Source organism: Staurois parvus, unplaced genomic scaffold (assembly GCF_062004578.1).
Source record: "Staurois parvus isolate SC_StPar_1 unplaced genomic scaffold, SC_StPar_1.0 ptg000489l, whole genome shotgun sequence".
Taxonomy (NCBI): Eukaryota; Metazoa; Chordata; class Amphibia; order Anura; family Ranidae; genus Staurois; species Staurois parvus.
In genome coordinates, this window is record NW_028318285.1 from 983,476 (window position 1) to 1,005,273 (window position 21,798).

Here is a 21,798-nt window from a genome sequence, read left to right on the forward strand (position 1 = left end):
TAGCGCCAAAGGGTATGCTTAGAGCTGTACAGTAGCAAGGGGGACAGAACATGAGAAAAGACAGTAACAATACAATACACGAGGGGTTCGAGGGCCCTGCTCTTTCGAGCTTACAATCTAGGAGGGAGGGGAAGGTGGTGCAGGAGGAAATGGCTGTGGGGGATGGAGTGGTGGGAGGAGTGGAGGAGGTTAGTTGTTAGGTGAGGTCAGGTGTTAGGTGAGGTTGGGGTAGGCTTCCCTGAAGAGAAGGGTTTTCAGGGTGCGCCTGAAGGTGAGGAGGGTAGGTGACAGTCTGATGGATTGGGGTAGGGAGTTCCAGAGGATGGGGGAAGTCCTAGAGAAGTCTTGCAATCGGGCGTGGGAGGAGGAGACCAGGGAGCTAGAGAGCAGGAGGTCCTGTGAGGAGCGGAGGGCACGGGTAGGTTAGTATTTGGGTATCAGGTCGGTTATGTAGTTTGGGGCGGCGTTGTGAATGGCTTTGTAGGTCAGAGTTAGCAGTTTGAATTTGATGCATTGGGCAATCGGGAGACAATGAAGGGATTGGCAGATGGGGGAGGCAGATGTGGTTGGTGAGATGGATGAGTCTAGCCGCTGAGTTTAGGATCGAATGGAGTGGGGATAGCGTTCGTTTGGGTAGGCCACTGAGAAGGGAATTGCAATAGTCTAGGCGTGAGATGATGAGGGAGTGTACGAGTTGTTTGGTGGTGTCTGGGGTGAGGAATGTGCGTATCTTGGAGATGTTGCGGAGGTGAAGCCTGCAAGATCTAGATAGCAGTTGGATGTGGGGTAGGAAGGAGAGGTGGGAGTCCAAGGTGACACCCAGGACTTTGGCGTGTGGGGTGGTGGCGTTGTTAGTAGTGATGGAGAGGATGGGGGGGAGAGGATAAGGGGGGCGCAGGGGGGGGGGGGAGACCAGGATCTTGGTTTTGGATAGGTTAAGTTTGAGGAAATGGAGCGACATCCAGTCTGATATGTCGTTTAGGAGGTGGCCGATGTGGGCGGAGAGTGAGGGGGTGAGGTGGGGGGTGGAGAGGTAAATTTGGGTGTCGCCGGCATAGAGATGGTAATTGATGCCGTGGGAGTGAATAAGTTTGCCAAGGAAGGAGGTATAGATGGAGAAGAGGAGGGGCCTTGACAGAGCCTTGGGGGAACCCGACAGAGAGGGGGAGGGAGGGGGAGGTAGCAGTGTTGTAGGTGACGCTGAAGGAGCGTTGGGAAAGGTAGGAGGAGACCCAGGAGAGAGCAGCGTCCCTGATGCCAAGGGAGTGCAGTTTGGCAAGGAGGAGAGGGTGGTCAACAGTGTCGAAGGCCGCGGAGAGGTCGAGGAGCAGGAGGATAGAATAGTGGCCATTGGCTTTGGCGGTTAGCAGGTCGTTGGTGATTTTAAGTAGGGCGGTTTCGGTGCAGGGGACGAAAGCCAGACTGTAGGGTCAAGGAGGTTGTAATCAGTGAGGTGGGCGCTTAGGCAATTGTAGGCCAGGCGCTCAAGGAGCTTGGAAGTGAAAGGCAGCAGGGAGATGGGTCTAAGGTTGTTAAGGTTAGTGGAGTCAAGGGAGGGTTTTTCAAGTATGGGGGTGATGTGTGCGTGCTTTAGAGGGGAGGGGAAGGTGCCGGCGGAAAGGGAGAGATTAAAGATGTGGGTGAGGGAGCGAATGATGGAGGGTGGGGGTGACTGGAGGAGCTGTGAGGGGATAGTGTCCAGGGGGCAGGTGGTGAGGCGGGCTTCAGTGAAGACCTTAGAGACCTCCTCAGGGGTAGTTGGGCTGAAGGAGCAGAGTGTTGGGGAGGTGATGGTGTGCGGGGCATTAGGTATAGTGGGGGGTAGTGCGGCTATGAGGTCGGGGGAGGGGAGGGTTGAGGGGTTAAAGGAGGGTGGGAAGCTGGGTGGAGAGGTGGATTGTGAGTTGACAATGTCCTTACGGATTGCGTCAATCTTGTTTTGGAAGTGATTGGCAATCTCATGGGCGGTAAGTGAGGTGCTGGGTGGAGGTGGGGGGGGGGGAGAGAGCAGGGATTTGAAGGTGGAGAAGAGCCGGCGAGGACAGGTGGAGGGGGTGTTGATAAGGGTTATGAAATAGGCTTGCTTGGCGGCATGGAGGGAGGTGGTGTAGGCGAGGTAGGCGGCTTTATAGAAGGAGAACGCACAAGGGGATCTGGTTTTGCGCCATAAGCGCTCCAGCGCGCGACTGCGTCATTTGAGGCATTTCATGTGGTCGTTTTGCCAGGGTTGAAGCGGTCGGGGTCTAATGCTACGTGTGGTTAGGGGTGCCAGGGAGTCAAGGGCAGCTGACAGTGAGCCGTTGTATGCAGTAGTGGCCAGGTCAGGGCATGACAGAGGGAGGATACTGTCATACAGACGGTCAGCTGCCAGGTGGAGATGGGTCGGGATCAGATTGCGGAGGTTGCGGGTGATGGTTAGACGCTTCAGTGGGGGGGGGGATTGAGGGAGGGGGAGATGGAGAATGTGAGGAGGTGGTGGTCAGAGAGGGGGAAGGGGGTGTTAGTGAAGTCGTGGGGGGTGCAGAGGTGGGAGAAAACGAGGTCCAGGGTGTTTCCATTGGAGTGGGTGGAGGACTGAGTGTGCTGTGTGAGCGCGAAGGAGGTTAGAAGGAGGAGTTGGCAAGTAGCCGGGCTGTTGGCGTTGATCGGGATATTGAAGTCGCCTAGGATGATGGTCGGTAGCTCGGAGGAGAGGAGGAAGGGAAGCCAGGCGGCGAAGTCGTCAAGGAAGGGGGATGCGGAACCAGGAGGCGGATAGATTACCGCAATCCTTAGGGGGTGGGAGAGAAGAGCCGGATGCAGTGGGCCTCGAAGGAGGAGAAGGATAGGGAAGGGAGGTTAGGGAGGACCTGGAAGGTGCTCAGCGGTGGTAGGAGCATACCGACTACTCCGCCTCTGCACCCGCTCGGTCTGGGTGAATGGGTCCAGACGAGGCCTCCATAGGAGAGGGCAGCAGGGGAGGTGGAGTCAGTGGCTTGGATCCAGGTTTCGTAGCTTCATCTGGGGGATGTAGTGATCTTTTTTTTGTCTCATTTTTTATTATTTTTTTATAATTAATGAGTGTATATTTTAATTAGTACACATAATTTGAATTTCTTCACAATTAATTAGGTGAATATGTTTATTTTATTTCTTCTGATTTTCACGGATAATATCACAACAATTAATATATTAGTTTCTTTGGTTTTATTAACTTTAGAGATATGCTATCTCATTCATCATAATATAAACTGTTCATGACTATAGTGTAGAGAGTACATAGTCACCACCATAAGTGAGTAAGCAATTAGTCCTAAATAGAGCGCGGTACCTTATATTATATTCATTTTTGTCAGTATTTGACTCACATATATGAGGGTGAGCAAGGAAACCAGCGCCCATATTTTATACACTACAAATGTGTTTTGTATAAAGATTTAGAACACACACTCCAGTGGCTCACAAGTAATTTTTACACAATTAGATGAAGAGGGATTTATTTTATTTACGCCAAATAACCATTCCGCAAGCGGTGCGGCAATGGATGGCGGAAAAGTATTGAGGCGTTTGGAATGGACCACTTTTGCCAATACTAAAGCCCGTAGATCTCTGTCCGGTACTACAGATTTCTCAATTTGTACCCATTTGTCTGAAGAGATGAACCACTCTGGGAGTTGATCCAAAATAGAGGCATAGTAATAGTTGGAGAGCACTGGAAGGCCAACCCCCCCTTTAGACTTATGTTTAGAAAGGGACAAGAAAGATATTCTCGACTTCTTTCCTTGCCATACAGTCAGATCCATAAATATTGGGACATCGACACAATTCTAACATTTTTGGCTCTATACACTACCACCATGAATTTGAAATGAAACAAGCAAGATGTGCTTTAACTGCAGACTGTCAGCTTTAATTTGAGGGTATTGACATCCAAATCAGGTGAACGGTGTAGGAATTACAACAGTTTGCATATGTGCCTCCCACTTGTTAAGGGACCAAAAGTAATGGGACAGAATAATCATAAATCAAACTTTCACTTTTTAATACTTGGTTGCAAATCCTTTGCAGTCAATTACAGCCTGAAGTCTGGAACACATAGACATCACCAGACCCTGGGTTTCATCCCTGGTGATGCTCTGCCAGGCCTCTACTGCAACTGTTCCTGCTCCGTGAACCTTTTATACTCCCTGGACCTTTTATCTGCTAATTGTAATTGGGATAATGAGGGAATAACACACACCTGGCCATGGAACAGCTGAGAAGCCAATTGTCCCATTACTTTTGGTCCCTTAACAAGTGGGAGGCACATATGCAAACTGTTGTAATTCCTACACCGTTCACCTGATTTGGATGTAAATACCCTCAAATTAAAGTTGACAGTCTGCAGTTAAAGCCCATCTTGTTCGTTTCATTTCAAATCCATTGTGGTGGTGTATAGAGCCAAAAATGTTATAATTGTGTCGATGTCCCAATTTTTATAGACCTAACTGTATACAAAGTAAAAAAATAGAGAGAGGCCGGCCCCGCACTGCCCTGCAAAAATGTTATTTATGGGGGATTTCTTTTCAAATCTTTTTTATTGAATTTTAACAAATGCATTAAGATAGAAATGTCTCAAAATAGAAATTGAGCACAAACAAATCTTAGTACAACAGTGATAGCACGCTCTTAAACTTGAAAAAGCATTCGCATATTCGGCCTAATCAGCCTACTGAAGTATGCATGAACAAAACAAATCAGCAAATGCATATTTAGCTACTAGCAATATTGGTTACAGTTAAGGCATATAATACCAACATAGTGCACATAATGCCATCACAATTATCCCAGAAGTGTGGACCAATATATGGCCAGACTCCCAGGTAGTACAGAAAGAAAAAGGAGAAAGAATAAAAAGAGATAAAGAGAAAGATAAAGTGTTAGGAGTAAACAGAGCACAAATTCAGCCAAAATATCAAACCCAGCTAATGCACCATCATCCGTAGGAGTATGTATATCATAATCTGATCCTATATATTCATGTTATGTAGCATGAACATTTCTTTCCAAAGAGACCATCTAAAGTCAAATACCCCCATGTGCTGGGAAAAAATGGCAACAGCCCTCTCGCAAATGTAGTGTGAGTGCACTCTATGAATAACTTCTGATATAGAAGGGGTTTTAGATGACTTCCAAGCAGCATTAATTGATAGCCTGGCGGCAATTAGTATATGGCCAATTATTGTTCTGAATTGCCCGGGGAAAAGGTTTAAGGTAAAATTGAGTAGTGCCAGGTGAGGGTCTGGGCTAGTCGTCATTCCATACACCCGTGAAATTAGCACCAAAACATCTTGCCAGAATTTGTATAAATAGGTGCAATTCCCCCATAATATGTAGTAGATTGCCCTCTTTGCCACAATTCCTCCAGCACAATGGTGATATGTTAGGGTACATCTTAGATAGTCTATATGGGGTAAGGTAGCTACGATATAGAATTTTTAGAGAGCAGTCCCAGTGGTTAGTGCATTTGGTGATACCCATATTATTGCTGATAGCTGCATTCCATTCATCTCGGGTAATGGATCTTTGCAGATCAAAATAACAATCAATAAGTGTAGCGCTCTGTGACAGCAAACTAAATCTCAACACAAAAAAATATGTGACATAATGGTGGAACAAACAGTGAATCCTATTGTTAGAGATAAAAAAATACTACAACAGTGAAACATCACACAATATTGTGCATATGGTGAAAAATTGCTAATATTAAGCCCCCTACTACGGGAGATAAACCCTATATAACAAGTGCTCAGTGTCAACACACTCTATTGATATACATAAGTAAACCACTGAAAACAGAAAATAAATATGCAGCAAGTGAATATATAAATGAACACGTCATTCAAAACTATATCATATATAACAAAACGTGCCACCAGTGTCCACAGCAATGAATGCAAACATGCAGGTGAATCTTGTGCGTTTGTAGGCTCTAGATTGGCTCTTCACCTCCTTGCTGCGACCCTAAAAGGGCCTAAATGCCTTATGGATCACTCCTGGATCCCCCTGGGTTAAAGCGTATTCTCAATGGAATATCCTAAATGGCTATGGTAGATCTTCTTGTATACAGCATTAGAACCTCACGTATGGGTGTACTTGCATATATTCCTTATACTCCCTAAGGAGTATAAAGATGACGTCCACGCCGGAAATGACGTCACCTACGTGTTGCGTCACCGCTCACATGACTTCCTCAAGGTCGGAGGAAGTCATGTGATCGGTGACGCAACGTGTAGGTGACATCATTTCCGGCGTGGATGCCATCTTTATACTCTCTAAGGAACCCATGCAAGTACACCCATACATGAGGTTCTAATGCTGTATACAAGAAGATCTACCATAGCCATTTAGGATATTCCTTTGAGGATACACTTTAACCCAGGGGGATCCAGGAGTGATCCATAAGGCATTTAGGCCCTTTTAGGGTCGCAGCAAGGAGGTGAAGAGCCAATCTAGAGCCTACAAACGCACAAGATTCACCTGCATGTTTGCATTCATTGCTGTGGACACTGGTGGCACGTTTTGTTATATATGATATAGTTTTGAATGACGTGTTCATTTATATATTCACTTGCTGCATATTTATTTTCTGATTTCAGTGGTTTATTTATGTATATCAATAGAGTGTGTTGACACTGAGCACTTGTTATATAGGGATGATCTCCCGTAGTAGGGGGCTTAATATTAGCAGTTTTTCACCATATGCACAATATTGTCTGATGTTTCACTGTTGTAGTATTTATTTATCTCTAACAATAGGATTCACTGTTTGTTCTACCATTATGTCACATATTTTTTTGTGTTGAGATATAGTGATAACAGAGCGCTACACTTATTGATTGTTATTTTGGTTTTCCACTTTAGGTAATAAGGTGCAGGTGTAGCAGCCTATTTTAGTTTAGTAGTATTGAGCGCAGGAGGTTTTTCCCCATCCCCAGATCTTTGCAGATCCCTCTCCCATCTACCTATGCAATTTAAAATAGAAGAATCATTTTCATAGTGTAAAAACTTGTAAAACCATGAGATACCTTTTTCAATCTAATAGGATTAGTTAAAGCATGCCAGATTTTGGAGTCTATTTCTACCCATTTCTTCGGATTCACAAGGTGATAATCTCTAATTTGCAGAAAAGGGTATATGCCTCTTCCTGGTAAGCTTCCTTAAAGCATTTGTATTAAGATTAGGGATAAAGTATTCATACGTTAGTAAAGGTATATCTATTTTAAGCTTGGGAGAGGAAGGGATTATTTTGTTCAGGCCTATTGTCCACGTTTCGAGTGTTGCGGAGATAGATGGGAGAAATGTATTTAGAAGTTTGGGCTTAATGGTTCTGGCTAACAGTTAGGCTTGAAGGTCTCTATTGGAGACTACACTCTGCTCTATTTGTACTCATAATTTATCCGACGGGAGAAACCATGCTGGAAGTTGGTCTAAAAGGGCTGCGTAATAGAAAGTAGAGAATACTGGGAGACCCATACCTCCATTAGATTTATGTTTAGTGAGAGACAAGAATGGCATCCGCGGTTTCTTCTTCTTCCAAATATATCTTTTTGATGTTGCTTTCAACTTTCTGAAGTAGGTATGAGGGATAAAGATTGGAATCGTTCTAAAATAGTACAATAGTTTGGGAAATATCAACATTTTAAATGCTGCTATTCTACCTATCCACGAGATTTCAAATTTTTCAAGTCGTTGCAGTTCCACTAGAATCGACTGGTACAATTTTTCATAGGTATCTTTAAATGTGTTAGAAGATAGGGCAGACATGCAAATATCGGGATAATACAGTTTCTAATGGGTCCAGCTATAGGGGAATTTATCTTTGAGGTATTTCAAGGGGCCCCTTGCTACGGCTATTGGTAGAGCACAGAATTTTGTTATATTAAGTTTATAAGAAACCGCACTAAATGCCTGCATAGTGGCTGAGATTTGTGTTAAAGAATTCAAAGGATCGGTAACGGTAAGAATGAAATCATCTGTGAACAATCCTATTTTATGGGAATTATTCATTATTTGGATGCCTGAAATCCGTGGATTGATTCTAATTGCGGTCACTAAGGGTTCCATTACTAATGAGAAAACAATAGGAGATAGGGGACAACCCTATCTTGTTCCATTGGTAATACTAAAATATTCCGATAGGGCGTTAGATGTAAAACACCTGTGCGGTAGGAACTGTGTATAATGCCATAATAGCAGACTTTATAAACCCAACGATGCCAAATGTATTTAGAGTAGCGTCTAAGTACTGCCAGTGGACTCTATCGAAGGCTTTTTTGGCATCCAATGCCAAGAAAGCCAGAAATTTTGAGGGCGGCCGAGTCTTCCCCGGTTTAGGTAAAGTGACAATGATAGCCTTTGGCCTTAGTCACGGCTTCATCCAATGTTCTTTTAAGATGGGGTGGTTTTATAGATTGAAATTCTTTATACTATTCAGCGGAGATTTCCCTTTTGTTAGTGCTTTAATAGTGGCGATTATCTCACTCTCCAGAATAGGTTGGTTAAGCACCTCTAATTTTTGGTTATCTAATGTAGGCAGCGGTATATTTTCAAAGAAGCGTTTAATCAGGTCTGGAGTAGGTTGGGGGGTATTTGGGTTGTCTTTAAGGTTATATAGTTGAGAGTAGTAGGAGCGGAACGTGTCCACTATCTTGTTGGGATGGTAGGGTATTTTATTCGATACAGGGTCCAACGTAGAGGGTAATTTAGATTGTCTGGCATTAAGATAGTTTGCAAGCATTTTTCCCGCTTTATTCCCCCAAGTGTAATATGTGGCTTTAGCCCAATTCAAGTTTTTCCTACGTCGTAATAATAGGAAATTCCTAAGCTCAAGTCTAGTAGTTTTGAGTTCCTGCAATATAGTAGGAGATAAGGATTGTTTGTGTTGGAGTTCCAGTCTAGCTATTTTATCTACAGTATTAGAAAAAGCTTGATTTCTTCTTCTTTTTGCCTGTGAAGCTAATTTCAACAACAAACCCCTACAATAAGCTTTGTGTGCACACCACGTGCTAAATACATTTGTGTCAGGAGAAGAGTAAGGCTACGTTCATACTAGCCTTGTGTGCAGGCGGCAGAGAGGCATTTGGGAAGCGTTTTTACCGCTTCCCAAACGCCTCTGCCAATTCTGCACATTACAGCACATGGTGCTGTTCTAACAGGAGCGTTTGCGTCGCGTTGCGTCGCGGCAAAACGGACGCCTCTGGTCGAGTCAGGAGGCTTTGAAGCCTCCTATTCTCGTCTATGGTGCCGCTCCGCAAACGCCCGGCCGGCGTTTGCGGTGCGGTTGCGACGCGGTTGCGGGGCGTTTGCGGAGCGGTAACACCACTCAAATGCATTATAGGCGTTTGTGGGGCGTTATTAACGCTCGGCAAACGCCTAGCAACCGCCGCTAAACCGCGCATGCGGCGTTTGCGGAGCGTTTGCCGAGCGTTAAAAACGCTCCGCAAACACCGGACCAACGCTTGCCAAACGCTATAGGGGCGTTTGGCAAGCGTTGGCAAAACAGCCTAGTGTGAGCCCTTAATGTCAAAGAATTCCTGCAAGGCTGTAGTAAGAATAGAGCGGAGGGCAGAATTACATATACATTACATAGAAATATCATTACGTCATAAAAATACTGGAGAGAATTTTAAAGTCTCTTCAGTACTCAAGGAGATAGGCACAATGACCACGTCATTGGATGTATTTCGGCTTTAGATACATTTTGCAATAATTGGATATCCCTTAGAAAAAAGTCAATTCTTGAATAAGATTTGTGAGGGGCCGAATAGTGCGTAAAGTCCTTTTCAGATGCATGAAGGCATCTCCAGGGATCATATAGATTGGCTTCATTTAGAACATGAGCTAAAGAATGTCTCAGGCTTCGGGAAGGGTTTGAAATATCTAACGATTTGTTAATTATAGCATTAAAATCACCACAGAAAAGCAAGAAACCCCTCTGGACTTTTGCAACTTTTTTCCTTAGAGAGCTCAAAAATGGAATTTGGTGGACATTGGGAGCATAGAGGTTCACAGTAGTGTATAGAATATTGTTGATTTTGCAGACTATAATTAAGAATCTGCCCTACTGTCTGCCACCTGAGAAAGCAATGAAAAAGCAATATGAAAAATGAGTGTCGGACAGCAACAAGAGCTCCACATTTCTTTTCAGGACCATTAGCCATAAAAATATGCAAGAACAGGCGGTGTGAGCAATGCGGTGCTTTAAGAGAGGAAATATGCATTTCCTGAACACAGATCACATACCCATGTAGCCGTTGTGCCTCCTTCCACATCATCTGGCATTTGAAAGGGCTGTTAAGACCATGGGCATTCAAAGAGACAATCTTCAATACCATATCAGAGTTATCATATCAGATGTGTGGTCGCCCTCAAGTGGCTCAAGTAGGAATTGCATATCAGTGTATACAAACAAAATAGGTGTGCTTACAGTATCCAGGGTATTCCAGTAGAAAAAGAAAAGCCTCGGCCACCTGGGGTTGACAGGAAATATCGTAGCAAGATCCGGAGATAAGGTAGGCATTGATACTCTGTTGAAAGAACTAGAAAAAGTAAAAAGAAAAATTTGAAGAAAAACAAAACGAACGGTAAACAAACAAGCTTGTGTAAACCAAATCACTTCAGCTGATGGGGGGTAAATACCAAGAGTCACAGCCTGAAAATATGCTGTGAGTACACAGCGGCTATTACAGAAACCAGGTAGTGCTTGAACATACGAATGTATTCTCATCATTATTATTTTTATACAGGATTTATATAGCGCCAACAGTTTGCTTAGCGCTTTACAATATAACGGGAGACAATACAGTTCAATACAAGAGGGATAGGAGGAGCTCCTTGGAGCTTACAATCTAGGAGGGAGGGGATAGTGGTACAAAAGGTAGTAACTGTGGGGGATGGACTGGTTGGAAGAGTAGAAGATTCCATTATTAGCTGAGGGCAGGATAGGCTTCCCTGAAGAGATAGGTTTTCAGAGATCGCCTAAAAGTGAGCAGAGTAGGCAATAGTCTGATAAATTGGGGTAGAGAGTTCCAAAGGATGGGGGAAGCTCTGGAGAAGTCCTGGAGACGAGCATGGGAGGAGGAGACATCATCATCTTGCTACTTGTTCCCATTCAGAGGATATTTTCCTGGGGGAAGCTTTATTGGGAGCAGGCTCTTCCCCCATTTTTTAGCTAGTTGGAAACCTTCTTCCTCGGAGTTAACCGTTAGTACATGATTGTCCTTCACGATCATCAATTTGGTAGGAAATCCCCATTGGTATTTAATGCTGTTATTCCGCAGTCATTTTGTAAATTAGATGAATTTTTTGTGGGCAAGGATGGTGTTTTGAGAAAGATCAGTGAAAAGAGAAATCCCATTGTAGGGAGCCGGAAGCAGGTTGTTCTTCCGTGCAAATAGCATTAATTCTTCCTTAACATGGTAGAAGTGAATTTTTGCTATTATATCTCGAGGGATAGGTCGGGAAAAAAGGAGGGTTTCAACAGTCTGTGCGCCCTATCCACTACCACCTCTCTATTAGGCATGTGTGGTAGAAGGGTGGAAATACTTTGTTGTATATATCTGCAGAGGTCTGTGACAGGGAGTTTCACTGACCCCCCTAAATTTGATATTATTCCTGCGGGATCGGTCCTCCAGGTCTGCCATTTTCAATTTTAGAGCTTTCAATTCATCATCTTCTGCTTCATTATGGGTGTCAACTAATTAATTATGAACTGTGGCGAACTCACCCATTTTAGATTTCACATCTGTTATCCACTCACCCGGATTTTCAACCTCTGTATTGATTTGTGTCACAAAACTCATCATATCTTTATGCAAGGAGCCTTTAAGGGTATCTTTCATGACTGAGGCAGTAAGTGGCAAGGACTCAGCAGGGTAATCCTTCAGATGCTCTATGAAATCTCTTGTGGTGTTTTGTGAAAAAGAATAATTAGATTGCTCACCCACATTATGCATATCTGAAGAGCAGCGTTGTTTAGTCTTCTGAGGACTGCTGGTTGGTGTCTTATGAGAAGGATCTGCAGGGCTGGAGGTGTGCAGGGCAGAGCTGTGTCTGTTTCCCTCCACATGTCGCTGCAGGTCCAGAGAGGAGCAGGGACCAGCACCATTTTGGGAGGAGGGGACACCCGCTGAAGTGAAGAACTCCGTTAATTTGCAGGGTCCCTCCATTATTTTCCTCTTCCCATTACCTCCCATGTGCCCCACATTACCCGGTTGCAGGCTGTGATGTCGGTGGGTTTTCCCGCTGTCCCCCGTCGCTATATATAGCAGTGCCACTCGGCGGCTCCCTGAGCCTTCCTACAATGCAGCCATCCCAGTCCGTGACCGGCCACGCCCCCATTTATGGGGCATTTCAATACTATTCTCTCACAGTTCTTGGATAGACCTGCTCCCCCAGCGTCCTTTAACTCAGATCTGGCCGTCTGCTAATCCTTCCCTTCTTGGAGGACAGGAGGTTAGCTACCTTTCAGGGGGATTATCGTACCACAGCCCCCTTAGATTATCACTCCGGTCTCGGCAACCGTGTAATGGTTCTCTTTGGAGACTGCATCCCAAGTGGATCCATCATGCTGTTTCTGCGGAACGCATCCCTCCGGGACTACGGGATTACTGGGAGCATAAATACTGTATTATAATAATAATAATGCAGGGTCAGCTTCTCCTGCCATGGTTTGGGATGCCTTTAAGGCACATAGTAGGGGATTATATATTTCTGTTGTTTCTGCTATCAAGTCAGAAAACTCCATCCTTATGTCTCAGTTACAAGATAATTTGACAGAGGCCTCCACCAATTACTCATCTACCCCCATTGCAGATAATTACGACTCCTCCTTGGTTCGCCGAGAATTGCACCTACACTTGTCAGAAATTACTAGGTTGGATGTCCAGGCCCACAGACAGGATTTTTTTTAATTTGGGGACAAAAATAGTAGGTTATTGGTGATGGTGTCACAGCATGATAGGCCTCTTACTGTAATTCCAGAACTTTGTACTGCAGATGGGGGTATAGTGTCTTCCCAGGAGGATATATTGCACGAATTTGAACTTATTATACCTCTCTTTATTCCTCCTCCACCAAGTCAGATCCTAACCCTTCAGTCTTGGCTGCCTTGTTGGACCTGTTGGCCTTTGAATGGCATTCCGACTCTAAGCGTGCTCTGTTGGTCTTGGATATTGCGGAGGAGGAGGTTTCCGCAGCTGTGGGCTCCTTCCCTAATGGTAAGGCTCTGGGACCCAATGGTATTCTGATGGATTTTTACAAGACCCATGTGGAGTTTTTAGCCCCCATCCTGATGTCCTTATATAAGGATTGCCTACGCGTTGGCTCATTGCCTTCCTCTATGTCTGAGGCTCATATTGTGTTGATTCACAAACCAAGTAGGAACCCCAAATTTTGTGCTTCCTATAGGCCCATTGCGCTTCTTAGCAGTGACTTTAAAATCCTTACTAAGCTTCTTTCCATTAGGCTAAACAAGGTGATCATGTTGGAAATTGATTTGGACCAGACAGGTTTTATGCCGGGTAGATCTACAGATATTCACATCAGTCATCTGTTCTCTAATATGACTAACCTGAATGGGGGCTATATTGGATATGGAAAAGGCCTTCGATACTGTGGAATGGGCCTACCTGTGGGAAGTGTTGCGTCAGATGGGGTTTCCCTTGCATTTTATTGATTGGTTGCAAACCTTTTACTTGAGACCCTTGGCTAAGATATAAGAGTGGGAGAACTTCTTTCGGCTGCCTTTGGATTGCAACGTGGCACTAGACAGGGGTGCCCCTTCTCCCCAGCCCTCTTTGCTGCGGCAATGGAGCCTATAGCAGAGGCCCTTTCAGGTCTCCCCTGATCTTGTTGGTCTCCGGGTGGGATGGTTGGAGGAGAGGGTGGCCCTATATGCAGATGATCTGTTATTGTTTCTTAATGATGCTGGGCCTTCTTTCCATATTAAAACCTTGGAGCACGTTACAGGTCGTGGCAAGCTCCTTTCTTTTCCCACTCTTCAAACTAAATTCAATTTTCCCCCCTATTCTTACTTCAGATACGTTCAGGTCTCCCATGCTTTTAGAGGTCAGTTCCCTGTTCGACCGCTCTCCCTTTCCTATTCTGAGTTGGAGTCTGTCCTTCGTGTACCACCCATGAAAAAACCCTTATCGGTATTATACAGATATCTTCTTGTGGCGGCCAGCCCCGAATTGGTATCTTTACATCTGAAGTGGAGGACGAATATTCCTAATATGATATATGGATGATGATGATTGGTCCGAGATTTGGGATTATCCCTTCTCTCCCCTAGTTTCTGCCAGAGATAAACTGATTCAATTTAAAATTTTACACAGGGCTTACTTTATCGGTTACATAGAATGAACCCCTCTTTCTCCCGCATGTTGACGTTGTTCTCACGAAGACAGGAAATTTCTTATCTTTTGGACCTGTCCTGCTAGTATGTCTTTTTGGCAGGCAGTATTACATATGATTGAAGACATAGTACATATTAGTGTTCCCCTTGACCCAAAATTCTGTTTATTGGGGCTGGTAGAACCACTGGCTCCTGCTGTGGCCAAGTGCACCTTATTAATAGTCCTGTTGTTTTATGCTCGTAAAACAATCACTGGGAGCTGGGAAAAAAACATCTCCCCCTGCTGTAACCTATTAGAAACGACTGGTGAATTCTAATTTACCCCTTTATCAGACTACCTATTCTAATAGAGGATGCCCCCACAAATTTTATAAAATTTGGTCATGTTGGCTTGATGATATTTCTACCGCCACGGCGGCGGCTGGTGTGGGGAATTGATTGACGGTTAGTCCCCAGGTGCTTTGTTTTGGGTTTTTGTTTTTTTGTTTTTTCTCTTGTGTGCCGAGTTCCCTTTTATCTGTTATGGTCCTGTTATATTATCTACAAATGCTTAGGCCTTGAATATCATGTGTGGTTCCCCCACCCCACCCCTTCTTTTTGTTTTTCTCTCTTAGGTTTTTTTGTACCTTTTGTTGTTTTATGTTCACTCTGTTGGGCTTTGTCCCTGCCCCTGCGAGGGCGTCTGTTGTTTGTATTATGTATGTTTTCACCAAATTCATATGTTTAAATTAAAAAAAGATTTAAAAAAAGATTAAAAAATATATAGTAAAAAGATTTGAGAGATATATAGGCAATAGTGACTCAAATAACCACGCATTACAACCAAGGCATGTAGAATACCATCTCTGAATATACAACACGTTGAAACTTGAAGCAGATGGACTACAGCAGCAGAAGACCATGCCAGGTACCACTCCTGTCAGTTGAGAACAGGAAACAGAGGCTGCAATTCACACAGGCTCACCAAAATTGTACAATAGCAGATTGGAACAATGTTGCCTGGTCTGATGAGTCTTGATTTCCACTGCAACATTCAGATGGTAGGGTCAGAATTTGGCTTAAACAACATGAAAGCATGTATCCATCCTGTCTTGTATCAACAGTTCAGGCTGGTGGTGTTCTAACAGTGTATATATATTTTCTTGGCACACTTTGGGCCCCTTAGTACCAATTGAGCCTCGTTTAACCACTTCAAGTCCGGACACTTTTACCCCCTTCCTGTCCAGGCCAATTTTCAGCTTTCAGCGCTTTGAATGACAATTGCGCAGTCATCCACACTGTACCCCTATGAATTTTTTAGCATATTTTTGACACAGATAAAGCTTTTTTTTGGTGGTATTTATTCACCACTGGGATTTTTTTTTTCTATATAAATGAAAGTCAAAGAATTTAGAAAAAAAGTGTTTTTTTTTTTTAAAAGGTTTACATTTTTATTTATTTTTTTATATTATTATATATTTTTTTTTCTACATTCTGTCACCCTAGCAGTACAGTGTCACCATGTACTACTTGTGGGGGGTTATGAAGATTTTTTTTCTTTTTACACTGATTGCTTTTACACCCATAAAGGCTGTAATAGCAATAATTTTGCCTTCTCTCTGGCTGCATTCTTGCAGCCATTGAGAAATACTGTGTGAGCTGTGATTGGTCACAGCTTGTCACATGGTACAAGACTGTTGTGAATAGCCTTGTACCATGTGACCTCTGTGATCATTCACAGATTTCACACGTAGTAAGCAATGATGTCAGAAGTGACATCTTGCTCACTACTCTTCATGTGATCACTGATTGGCCAATCAGTGATCACATGATCGGTCCCTCGCACAGAGGTCCCGTACAACGATCGGTGTTCCACTGTGTGCGGAGGACACAGCGGGCACCGGATCGCGGTGCTTCACGCTCCCAGGGAGCGCGCACAATCAGGAGGTGGGAGGCAGTTTATAAACGGCCACCCGCCCCTTTCACTGCCACTGTTCGGCCGTTTATATACATGGGACGAACGGGAAGTGGTTAAATGCCACAGCCTACCTGAGTATTGTTGCGGACCATGTCCATCCCTTTATGACTACAATGTACCCATCTTCTGATGGCTACTTCCAGCAGAACAATGCACCATGTCACAAAGCTCAAATCATCTCAAACTGGTTTCTTGAATTTGACAATGAGTTCACTGTACTTCAATACTTCAATGGCCTTCACAGTCACCACATGTCAATTCAATAGAGCACTTTTGAGAAGTGGCGGAATGGGAGATTCGCATCATGGATGTGCAGCCGACAAATCTGCAGCAACTGCATGATGCCATCATGTCAATATGGTGAATATAGTGAGCGCTCAGAAAAACCAGCTGCTGGAACACTTCAAGGGATCACTGAACCTCATAACAGAAACATTATTTATATATATAGTGCAGCGCTGTAATGTGATTAAAAAATGTAAAAAATATATATAAAGATAGTTCATAAAGTCTTTACAATAAAATCAAATATGTGCAGGCCTCCTCCTCATTAGGTGACTGGAATCAAATAGGAAAAATGCGCACTCGCCGACCGCACATTTTAAATGCGCCTGTGTGTGATTTTATCCAGAAGACCAGCCAGGCATGCAGCTCCAGAAAACACATGGATCCTCCCTCTCAAATACTGACATCAGCCTTGGGTGCAGCAATACCTCCAGATCCAGAGACCCTCTCGCCCCAAATGATAGGTAGACAGGGATCCCCCTTCTGGTTCCAGGTACCCCAAAAGTGGTAGATGTAAATCTGAAACCCTCCAACAGGAGAGTCAAAGAAAAGAGGGAACGCCAATAGTGTAGTAGGTTCAAAACTTTATTGGAGCAACAATCATAAAGCCAGGGTCACATGTGCATACAGATACCATTAGCCAATATACTGACTGGTAAGAGTGAAAAAATTGTAAACCATGTACTAACCCGGCAGTAGTAAAGATCAGAGACCACTGGACCTCCTCATGGTCTCAGTGGTCAGGAAGTCACACTTGCTACTGGCTCCTCCTGAGGCCTTTCGTGCTAGGGCACTTCATCAGAGGATGGACGCCACTAGCAGTGTGACAGTAAGACTTCCTTTTAAACGCGGTTCGCGCATGTGCGAAAATCCCGCTCTATCGTCCGGAATTCGGAAAGCGGAACTGCGCATGCGCGGATAGCCGCCATTTTACCGTGGATCGCGGCTGTGCAGTATTAAACTGCGCATGCGCCGCCCGATCGCCGCCATATTGCCATGGATCATAAACAGTAAGCTGTGAAAATCAACAGCTGCTGTTAGAGGAATAGAAAAAACGGGCACATACTCAAATGTTCGTTCCCCATGGCTGGTGATAGAAGGGTGGATGGCCCTATCACAGAGGTATATATATATAGATACCCTCCCCCAAACACAGATGGACCCGACTTTGAGCCACTATTAGAATACAAGATGTGTGGGAACGCACAAATAAGGTGCTACAGAAACCAGAACCCCTCTTTACAATAATTATAATAATAATTATATCCATGGCATAGGGGCTATAATCGGTTACCCATAAATAAAAACATAGGAGCAAATAACAAAACACAAGAAATACACATTAAAAATCCCAAAAATGCACACAAGCATCTTAAAAGGATACATCTATAATGAATTGGGGCATGTTCTATTAACGTCATGAAAATACCTAAGTCATGGGTCATAATACCCTGGTGCCATGAGATTATACAGTAGTGGTCACAAAGAGGGTGGGATAAATCAGTGAAGGCAGGAAAAAGCGAATAGATATTCCTATTCCACCATCCTAGGGGCTAATGTGAAAAGGGGGTGTTAATTACACCGACCTATTGGTCCTATAATACGCAAAAAACTATATCCCATTTTACCATTTATTGCCCTCAAAACTCTCTGGGTCATCCAAGACTAAAGGAGCCCGTTCTAGGTGCTGTGTACAAAAATGCACTAATAGAACCATAAAATTATCTAAAAATACTAAATGAATAAAAATGAATAAAATCTACACCACACTATATTCTGAAATATAGTAAACAATGGGAGATGTATCAATGTCCTAACTATTGGCAATATAGCAATTGATATCCACCTCAACATTGTGTCCATGAGGGTAAAGAGTGCGTAATTCATAGACCCAGCGGGTCTCCGCCTGAGAGACTGTCCTGGTCTTGTGAAGTCCCCTCCAATGCGGTGACACCATCTCTATACCCATAAACTTTAAAGAGGTAGGATCGCTATTATGGAACAGCCTAAAGTGGTTGGATAGCGAGTGGTCCTTATAGCCTTTTTTGATATTCGCTACATGCTCCCGCAGACGGTCCCGTAGGCGTCTAGTTGTCCGTCCTACATACTGCTTGTTACAGGGACAACTGAGGAGGTAGACCACAAATTTACTATTACACGTTATACATTGCTTAATGCCATAGGACTTCCCGGTTGATGTTGAAGTAAACGATTCAATTTTCTTTTTACGAGTATTATCGCACCTGCACATAATACATTTATTACACGGGTAAAATCCCTTTAGATCCCCGAAGAAAGAAGTTTTTGCAGGGGGATTCACAATATTTGGTGCAATACGATTTCTCATAGCCGGGGCCCTCCTAAACATGATCTCAGGCTTGTTGGGTAATATTTGTGAAAGGACAGGGTCCATCTTCAAAATATCCTAGTTCTTCTTTATCAGTCTTCCTACCTGTTTATATTGTACTGAAAACGTCGTTACAAAGGGACATACTTTCTCATTTGTTCTTTTTGGTTTGTATGAGAGCATCTCCTTCCTATCCAGGCCCGCAACCTTAGCCAAAGACTCATCAAGCTCAGGTTCCTTATATCCTTTCTCAAGGAATCTATTTCTTAAGATGTTCGCTTGAGACCAATACGTCCCAAGATCCGTGCAATTTCGTCTTATCCGAGTAAATTGGCCTTTAGGTATGTTACTCAGCCAATTCGGATGGTGGCAGCTACTTACAGGGATATAGCTGTTACGGTCGGATACCTTAAAAAAGGACTTAGTCACTATCCTCCCATTGTCTTTCGTAAGTGTGAGGTCCAAAAAATCGATCCGGTGTCGACTATAGGTATAGGTCAAGTGAATATTTAAGGTGTTATTATTCAATGTCGTGAAGAAATTATTCAGCGCACTTTCCTCTCCATTCCAGAGGAGGAGGATGTCATCAATATATCGCTTGTACAAAACCAGTTCTGGCCAGTCTCTGGCATAGATGACATCCTCCTCCCATCTGGACATGAAGAGGTTGGCGAGGCTGGGGGCAAACTTTGCCCCCATTGCAACACCCTTTTTCTGCAGATAGTAAGACTGATTATACCAAAAGTAATTGTGGTACATGGCAAACTGTAACAGGTCCAGAATAAAGTGCCTTTGTATTCCTGACAAGCGACTATGATTTGTTAGATAGAAATCAGTAGCCTCCATGCCATCCGCATGATTAATGCTGGTATACAAGGAACTGACATCCGCTGTAACTAGAAACATATCAGGTGATGTATTTATTGCGTCAACTTCATTCAGGACCTGTTTGGTGTCACTAAGAAATGAAGGAGTTTCGGCAACCAATGGTTGCAGGTGGAAATCAATGTATTCCCCAATCCTAGATAGTAATGACCCTATCCCACTAATTATAGACCTAAAACTAGGTCTGTTGAAAAAATATTTTTTGAGGGACAGTTGTCTAATGAATTTGTGCACATCTACATAGGTGATAAAATTTATTCGTCCGTGTAGCAGGGGTATATTTTAACCCTTTATCAAGAAGGTCAAAAAAGAGACGGGTTTGAAAGGTCAGGGTATCTTTAACCTGAGTGGTGTTAAACTGACTAAAGAAGAGCTTGACCTTCTTGATAAAGGGTTAAAATATACCCCTGCTACACGGATGAATAAATTTAACACCTATGTAGATGTGCACAAATTCATTAGACAACTGTCCCTCAAAAAATATTTTTTCAACAGACCTAGTTTAGGGAATCAGCCTCCCTCGAGTATGGTTCACTCCAATTTGAAAAATGCATCCACCTTCAACCCCCCTCCACAATCACACTCCTACTTAAATGTCTTTAAGGAAAAGGTTCTAAGGGATTTGGAAAACATGCCTGTAAAACGGGTATATGATAACCCTAGTGACAGGTTGGCCATTAAGACTCTCTTGGAAAAGAGAGATCTTGTGATCAGGCCAGCTGATAAGGGTAGTGGAGTGGTGGTCTGGAATAAGGTCGACTATATGGGGGAAGTCAGCAAATTGCTGAAGGATGAATCCACCTATAGACCTCTACCTAGTAATCCTCTTACAGGTTATAAAAAGTCGCTCTTAGCCATTATCAAGGAAGGTTTTGTTAATGGAATTATAAATAAGAAGGAGAAGGCCTTTCTATGCCCGGTGGCCCCAAAACTTCCTATACTGTATATCCTTCCGAAGGTACACGAAGACCCGGTACACCCTCCGGGCCGACCCATAATTAGTGGGATAGGGTCATTACTATCTAGGATTGGGGAATACATTGATTTCCACCTGCAACCATTGGTTGCCGAAACTCCTTCATTTCTTAGTGACACCAAACAGGTCCTGAATGAAGTTGACGCAATAAATACATCACCTGATATGTTTCTAGTTACAGCGGATGTCAGTTCCTTGTATACCAGCATTAATCATGCGGATGGCATGGAGGCTACTGATTTCTATCTAACAAATCATAGTCGCTTGTCAGGAATACAAAGGCACTTTATTCTGGACCTGTTACAGTTTGCCATGTACCACAATTACTTTTGGTATAATCAGTCTTACTATCTGCAGATAAAGGGTGTTGCAATGGGGGCAAAGTTTGCCCCCAGCCTCGCCAACCTCTTCATGTCCAGATGGGAGGAGGATGTCATCTATGCCAGAGATTGGCCAGAACTGGTTTTGTACAAGCGATATATTGATGACATCCTCCTCCTCTGGAATGGAGAGGAAAGTGCGCTGAATAATTTCTTCACGACATTGAATAATAACACCTTAAATATTCACTTGACCTATACCTATAGTCGACACCAGATCGATTTTTTGGACCTCACACTTACGAAAGACAATGGGAGGATAGTGACTAAGTCCTTTTTTAAAGTATCCGACCGTAACAACTATATCCCTGTAAGTAGCTGCCACCATCCGAATTGGCTGAGTAACATACCTAAAGGCCAATTTACTCGGATAAGACGAAATTGCACGGATCTTGGGATGTATTGGTCTCAAGCGAACATCTTAAGAAATAGATTCCTTGAGAAAGGATATAAGGAACCTGAGCTTGATGAGTCTTTGGCTAAGGTTGCGGGCCTGGATAGGAAGGAGATGCTCTCATACAAACCAAAAAGAACAAATGAGAAAGTATGTCCCTTTGTAACGACGTTTTCAGTACAATATAAACAGGTAGG

At 43.6% G+C, this 21,798-nt stretch overlaps 1 protein-coding gene across 1 annotated transcript in view; it reads right to left on the reverse strand.

Annotated features, from left to right (window-relative positions):
- HMG20B (high mobility group 20B) overlaps window positions 1-21,798 on the reverse strand; it is a 981,246-nt gene that overhangs the window by 863,943 nt on the left and 95,505 nt on the right. Inside the window, exon 2 of the mRNA XM_089689659.1 lies at window positions 10,448-10,559. The gene's annotated coding sequence lies outside the window, so the exon portion shown is untranslated. The remainder of the gene's footprint in view (window positions 1-10,447; window positions 10,560-21,798) is intronic.